This window comes from Sciurus vulgaris (genome assembly GCF_902686455.1).
Source record: "Sciurus vulgaris genome assembly, chromosome: 2".
NCBI classification, from domain to species: domain Eukaryota; kingdom Metazoa; phylum Chordata; class Mammalia; order Rodentia; family Sciuridae; genus Sciurus; species Sciurus vulgaris.
Window position 1 is genome coordinate 79,332,099 of NC_136462.1, and position 7,765 is coordinate 79,339,863.

General features: G+C 41.4%; 1 pseudogene across 1 annotated transcript; it reads right to left on the bottom strand.

The window, feature by feature from the left end:
- Positions 1-1,741: 1,741 nt before the first annotated feature.
- Positions 1,742-3,760, bottom strand: LOC306653343 (stress-associated endoplasmic reticulum protein 1-like; annotated as a pseudogene). Its single transcript has one exon. The product of its transcript is annotated as a stress-associated endoplasmic reticulum protein 1-like (transcript).
- Between the last annotated feature and the right edge of the window lie 4,005 nt (positions 3,761-7,765).

Genomic DNA, 7,765 nt, shown 5'->3' on the forward strand with positions numbered 1-7,765 from the left:
TTTTCTCTAGTTCTCCCATCACCTCTCCTTCCACACTCTGTTAGGAGACATTATGCAGATGCCTCCTTCTCTACCACATTTTCTCTCTAAAATTATAATGAACCACAGCAATGTCTACCAGGGTGACCTGGAACCGCACATGGGATCTGGGCTTTGACTGCAAGGATGAGCAAAGAGACTCTTCATTGTTTGAGTGGTTTTACCTTGAAATTACTTTGGCTCTGCATGAGGAATTAACAGTGGCAGCCTCTGTTTTAACTTTCACTAGTAAACAGCTCATTGTAGGCGGTATCTACTCCTTATTCTGCCATTGCTCTGATCAGTTGAATAATTTGAATCAACCACAGAGACAGGGTGGCACACACAATAGACTGTGCTGAAACCAGAGTGGATCCCAAAGGCAGACACTCAGCAGCCAGGCCCCTGGTTGCTGCTCAGAGTTTGTGCTCAGCTCCCCCTGCAGTTTCTGCCACTGTGTCACCCAGAGCACAGTAGTACACAGCCGAGTCTGACTCTTGAACAGAGGCTTTCTCCAAGTGGAAGGAGGAAGGATCTTTCTTGTATGTGGCTTCAAAACCTTTGTTGCTGCCCTTATCATTGGCCTTTGAGACTCTAAAGAGAAGCTGTGGACCTTCTCCAGGGTATTGGACATACCAGAACAGAGAAGGGTACCCTGTGGTTGAATAAGTGCAGTTTATAGTCAGCAAAGCCCCTTCTGACATGATCAAATCACCTTCTGTCTGGGTCACTGAGTTTCCATGAGTCCTTCCTGGAAAGAGGAAGAGATATGAGTTACCTTAGGATGAAGCTCTTAAATAAATATATGACTGAAGACTTTGCTAACATCATAGAAGAAAGCGTCAAAATTTTAAAGATATTTTACTCACCAAGTATCAAGAGCATCACCGTCACTAAACCTGGAGAAGTATTCATCTTTAGAGTCAACTAAATAATGTTTTGATTCTTAACATGAGGAACGTTGAAGTCATAGTGAAATGATGAGCCTAAAGCTGCAATTCACACAGGAAGTGAGCTAGTGTTAGGGAGCTGCACCCCCTGGTGGGCAGGGACTGATCTGGGGTGAATGATTTCCTGGACTCCTTCTAGAAGTCAGAAACTTGTCCTCATCCCTGACCTCATTTATAAGCACATATCAGTATTCAAGTGGCCCTTGTAAATCTAAGGGACAACTATCATATTTTCTAAGATCTACTTTATACTTAGGACTCTACCTGACTTGTAAATTCTTTTTTTTTTTTTTCAAATATTCAGGGAACTTTATTTTTAAATGGTAAATCAAGCAGACATAGCTTTCATTTACCCAAACATGCATAATCCAACCTGAATATAAAATGCACTCATTTGGCAAATTACACATGAAATACAAAGGGAATGCAATTTCACATGTGAAATGATTGCCAGCTACAGTAATTTAACAGTCAAATTAAAAACATTGTACATTAAAAAACAAAAACAAAAACCACCTTAAAACCAATTTTCTATAGCAAACCAAGGGCAAGTCCGATATGGAATGATTTGATTGAAGCAAAGAGTAAGGCACCTGCTATGAATTTAGAGCAATAACTTTCATTTTTAAAGTTACAATAAAATAGAATTAGGGAACCAAGACTTGTTTCAAAGAGAAAAACAAGTACAGGGATTGGTTTACTGGGTGAGAAAGGCAGGTTAACAGTTCAGTTAAAAACCTGCTGGCCCAAGGCCGGCCCACTCCTTCCTGTGGGAGAAGTTCCTAGACGCTCAGAACCACTCCTCTCCTTCACTCTCCTCCCTACATGAGGGTATGTCGGAAGTCCCACGTGAGGTTCGCGCTGTGTATATATTAGGTAGCAGATTTCCCTTCTGTCCCTCTTAAAACAGCTTATTTTAAAACAGGTATCCTGAGGCAATTAACAAAGCGAACACAAGCAGCCTTCTACCAATTCATCAGTACACACTCGCTGCTCAGGTTTTTGCACCAAGTTATGGCTTAAGTATAGCCAAGACTTGCAGTTTTCAACAGTACTAGAAAACCCAAATCTGCCTTATCACCCCCACCCTTACTATTAGAAGAAAATCTGATCAATCCTAACCTATAAAATCATATGAGGGAAGACTAAAGACTGATCCTTACCAGAAAATCCATTTAATTTCAAATACCACGCTAGACTGATATACCTAGTACCCATCCTAAGGGCATTTTAATTATAAACCTAGAAAACACATTTTCAAACCTTTAAATGTGATTTTTTAGTTGATGTGCCTTTTTTTGGTATTAAGAAGTGCTATGAATATGCTAAGATGTCTTCTGGCACAATGGACTCCGTGTCTGTCCCGATGATGCACACATTTCTAGTAGTATTTTCCCCTAAAATTTGTCTAGCATAGTAAACCCCTTTGCTATATTAAAATAATCCTGGTGAAACCGATGTGACATAAACCTTCCCTGACTTCACTCCACCATGGTAGCTTTTAGTGAAACCTCAGTGACTGAGTTACAAAATGCTCAACCAAATTTTTTTTTCCTCCTAAAAATGGGATCTTAGGTTATGTTCACTCATGCAAAATCCAAGGTAGTGTAATAGAAGTAATATCATTAAAATAGATGCAGCTTATATATAAGCTTCTCTGCTTATATTATGCATTCAGAAGTTTCTCAAAATTTTTAGGTGCTAATGATTTTGGTAAAACTAGGCCGTGTTCCATTTATAAGCACCTTATTACAGGACAGTTACATGACCCTATAATGGAGTGTGCTTTCAATTCAAGAGTAATAAAGTGCCTAGCTATATAAAAAACATTAAGATTCCAAATTTTAAATTATGTAACTATACTTACATGTTAGAGTTAACAAAATCTAGACCCTGTCTACACAGATTTAATCTAATTATTCATACTGCATACTGTTTTAACAACCACATTAAAACAACTTACTTTACTAAGTAGGGTCCACTACCGGGTAGCTTAACAATCAAATTTTATTGCTTTATTCATGTGGTGCTTTTTGCAAGGCACTGTGGTATGAACTAGAAAACCTGGAATGACTTGTGAAAAAACCTTGGAATGACACATGACGGATGATATGAAAGTCATTCTGAGGCAGGATGCTTTACTGAATTGTTTTTAACCAGGACATCAAACATCAGGAATGAGTTCAAGTTAAAATTCACAGGCGAATGGAAACATCTTAAGGTCAGTGACTTCACATGCCCATCCTGATACTCTGAATGATCTGGAAAATTGCCGAGCCGCAGACGACGAGGATGAAGAGCGCCAGCGCCAGGGCCCGACCGACGCCTTCTCCTCGGGCGCGTTTCTCGAGGTCTTGGCGACGTTGCCGCGCTGCGTGATGTTCTTGCTGTGCTTCTCGTTGGCCATCCGGATCCGCTGCTTGGCCACCATCTTCGCGGCGCCGCCCCCGGCCAGCCAGCCCTCGGCCGCGCTCGCTCGCCCGCCGGGCCGCTGAGAGGCTCGGCCCCCGGAGCCCGTGCCGCCGCGGCGAGGAGGCGCTCAGGACAAGCGCCGGCGTCGGCCGCTGGGCCTGGGCGCGGCGGGCGCGGGGCACGGCTGGCGGGGCGCGGGGCGCCCGCGGACGGCGTCGGGCGGGCGGGCCGGGCCGGCGGGGCACGCGGGGGTACGGAGCGGGCCGCAGGGGGGTCCTCGCGCCGCCGCTCTGGCCGCCGCCGGGAGCGCGGAGAGAAAGAGGAAGCAGAGGCAACAACGGGACGGTGCAGCCCGCCTCCTCGAACTACTCCGGGTTCGGCTGCCAATGTCAGCACTCCTGACTTGTCAATTCTTAGGAAGATCATACGAAGTTGTGTCTGTAGCCCAGAAGATATCGATTGTCTTGTGAATTTTAATACAGCCCTTTATACTCTCAGGCACCAATTATTGACCAACCACAATCCAATGCAGTATCATTAAAGTGCTTTGAGTTTAAAGAAGGAAGGTAACAAGAAATCGAGTCATTACAGAGGGAGACTGCATTTTTCAGTACTATACAAACATGTAGAGCAGTGACTGAAATTTATTAGGTGTGCAATTCGTATGTGTTAAGTGGAACGAAAATAATGAATAGGGGGTCTTGGTTAAGAAATCACCACAGAAAGATCATACTTCCTTTTCTCAAACAAATTCAATTGTAAGGAATCTTATCTTTTTAATAAAACTTGCCAGGGAGGAAAGTAAGACTAATCAATACATATATGTTCTTGAATTTCAGAATCATTGAAAAGTAATAATTGTGAATCCTAGATAGAAGAAACACCAAAATTTAAGTCACTGAATCCATATAGAATGATCTCAGATCAATCTCTTATCCCCCCAGTTTCGCTTGTGCAAAGACCAGAAGCCCGCACAGGCAGGGGCTAAGCCTACACTCCACTGCAATGTTTCTCTCATATTAGGAGAATAAAAAGAAATGACTTGAAAGTAGAAGAGTGACTACTAAGAAGATGAAGGAGACCAGCATGATAGGGTTGATGATGGAGTATAGGGAAAGTAAAAGAGAGAGTGGTCGTGATCGAAGCACAATATATTCATTTATAGAAATGTCACACAGAAAAAAAATTAATTTATAGAAGTAATATAGTAATATGCACTCATAATTATCATTTTAAAGACAGAAAAGAATATTCAGGACCAAATATTTTGAATTCACATACCACTTCTTCTCTACTCCCTTCCACCAGCCTTCCCAGTCACATGGTCAGAAGTTGAAACAGAACTATTTTAGAAACTCTGGAAAATTAATGACAAATTCTATTCTGATATCTGATGAGAATACAGAATAGGTTGGGATGATGCTGCATTGGAAAAAAAACAGTATAGCACAGGGTTGCAGTTTTTCAAAGTAAAAAGCTTTGCACAGAAGGGTGGTTGTACAACAGCATGAGTGTGCATAATCAATACCACTGGAGTGTGTGCATGAAAATGGTGGAGTGGAAAGCCTTATGTTACAAATTTAAATACTTTTTAAAAAACTCATGAACATTCTTTCCTTTAAGACTTCTACCCACATCTCTGCTTTCCAAATACAAATATAATGAGAAGTTACAATACAGGATCAGGCAACCACTCAAACACCACCAACCCAATTTTAGAGCATGAGAAAGTGGGGTTAGAGGCGGAAGGAGAAAGTCAGAGAGAACAAAGGTTTGGTATTGTTGATATTGATGGAGCACAGAAGGCCTGGGTGTGCACAATGAGCCGTATGATGGTATCAAATGTTTTTGGAGAATTGAAGAAAAGCAGAAGAGCAGAGAAAAGAGTGATTTTACACTCTTCCCCTTGACAGTGCCACTCTAAGAGCCAATAATTTTTTACCATTCATGGATACGATTCGTACCAGACAAGTAAAGAGTGTAGAAACTGAGCTCCTCTGTGATAAAGGCTGTAAAAAGACAAGTAAGTGGAACAAGAACCCAGGTTGAATTTTGTCACACAGTACGTTCTATTTAGTATGAGTATTGCAAATAAATGTATATATAATTGAATACAGTTTTTAAAAATCAAGTTGTTGTTCTGTTAATATACTATCTTTTTTAAGTTCTTAATTTAAGTAAGTACTACTCTGTTCAAGAAATAATACTTTCAGCATGCTATCATTTTAGGCATTAGATTAAGTTAAGGATAGCTTTGTAATATAAAATCTCATGTCTAGGTAGTATGTACACACAGAAAATTAATAAACCTTGAAAGGGATAAAATCTTAGGTTTGTGACCTCTGTGACTTTCTTAAATAGCCTTCTTTATATTTGGAATAGTGGTAAAAATGAACCCAGAAAACAAATTTTTTTATAAAATCAATATACATGAATGAATATGCTACAACAGAGAAAAATTCAATCAAAGATAAATGTAACTTCAAAATATAATTGGAGAACATAGAAGACCCTTTATATTTGAAAAATTTAGCTCTTTCCTGAATAAAAAGATAAGCTGATATTTCATGTGTCAATAAATGTAACTCCAACTTTCTGGTTTTGAGGCATTCTTTGGTTTTGTATGCTTTTTCATTTGGTTTGGGGGAGGGTTAATGAGTATGAAAAAAATTGGGGCAGACATTTATGTTGAAAAAAAACTGCAATAATTACTAACAACCTTATGGTAAATGTTATGGCTGAGAAGAGAGTTACCCTAATGGGTAATAAAATTTACTACTTTCTGAGATTGGAATAGAATGAAACAAATAGGACAGTAAAACTGAAAAAGATGTAGGAACATACTTTAGTTAAAGTGGGAATTTAATATTTTTAAAGGATGATGATTATTTTAGGAGAAATGATCCTAATCCTACCTGTAAAGAGGTTTTGGTCTCTGGGGTGGATCCTCCACATAGCCCTATAAGAGCTACTAGTTACTGAGCTTTTTGTGGATGTGAAGGGTTATGATTAGACACAGTAAACTTTCCATATGCAAACGGAGCTCCTCCATGTGACAGTTGTTGAGAAGATGTAAGGAACTCTTAGCACAAAGCTTGTAGTATAGTAGATACTTTCAAAAAGTAAATATGAGTATCTTTACTCAAGGAGAGCAAACCTAAACCAAATTCATTAAATTGTACAAAACAGCATAATTTTTCTTAAACACACACACAACACACACAAACACACTGATTTGAAGACCTACCTTATTTTAAAATACATTAGAAACATAATCTTTATTCAATAAACACTTAATGGAAAATTTATCTGGGAAATCCAAGAGTTCATACAGATTTTGAGGACCCTTCAGTCATGTGCTTTTGAAATAATTAGCCAATTCTTTCAGCTGAATTTATATCCAAATGACAAATTATTTATGGTGCTTATTCTTCTTTTCTATCTTGTGTCAAAAATTCTGTGCCCACCTACATTCCAAAGATTCAGGAACATGGATGGCATTGGTTAGTGATAACTCTGATGTGGTTTATGAACCTAGAGAGGGTTTCCTCAGAGAGAGTGTTTTCCCTCCAGCCCCAGACACGAGCTGACACAGCCCTGGCCACTTCCTCTCTGGGTGGCCATTCCCTGCCTTGGTCCCTGCACTAGGTGGGTATCTCAGACATCCCCTGGGTTTTTTTACAACGGCCTCCAGCAGTCCTCCCACTGTGTCACCTCTCAGTGCACAGAAATACACCGAGTCCCCCAGCTGTGAGGCTGAGATGACAAGTTGGACAGATTTGCTTGCCGTCTGCAAACTCAGTGAGTAGCGACCTTGTGTGGCATTTTCCTGGCTGTAAGAGTCCTAGCGAATGAGGAAGACCATCTCCCACTGCTGGGCTGCTTGTACCACAGGAGACCATAACTTGTGGCACTGGTGGCATAGGCGCAGTGCAGGCTCACAGCCTCCTTCTCCTGCACCCACATGGCTGGCTGGGCCTGAGCTACCTTCTGGGCAAAACTGGATCCTGAAGGGAAAAGGACAGAATCAGAAGATACCAGGATAAGTGGTGTGGGACACATCCTGCTAACACTCCCTCCCAAACTCCCTTTAAAGCTACCTTGTCAAGGGTTTCAAGATGGCGGCCTAGAGGGTGGCTGCATTTCATGTTGCTCCAGGACTCAGGAGTCAAAAGAGGAGATATTGAGAGACTTGGGACCAACTCAAAGCAGCCGGGTGAGTCTCTCCCATTGGGGAGGCGTCCCGGATGGGGCGGTAGTCCCGGAATGCAGGGAACTTTGTGAAGTAGAGCTGCCGGCGAGACGCCCCTCCCCCCGCTGGAGCAGTGAACTTGGACAACTGGGAGCATCGGAGAGGAGGCCGCTCAGCACAGCGCTGGGACTCG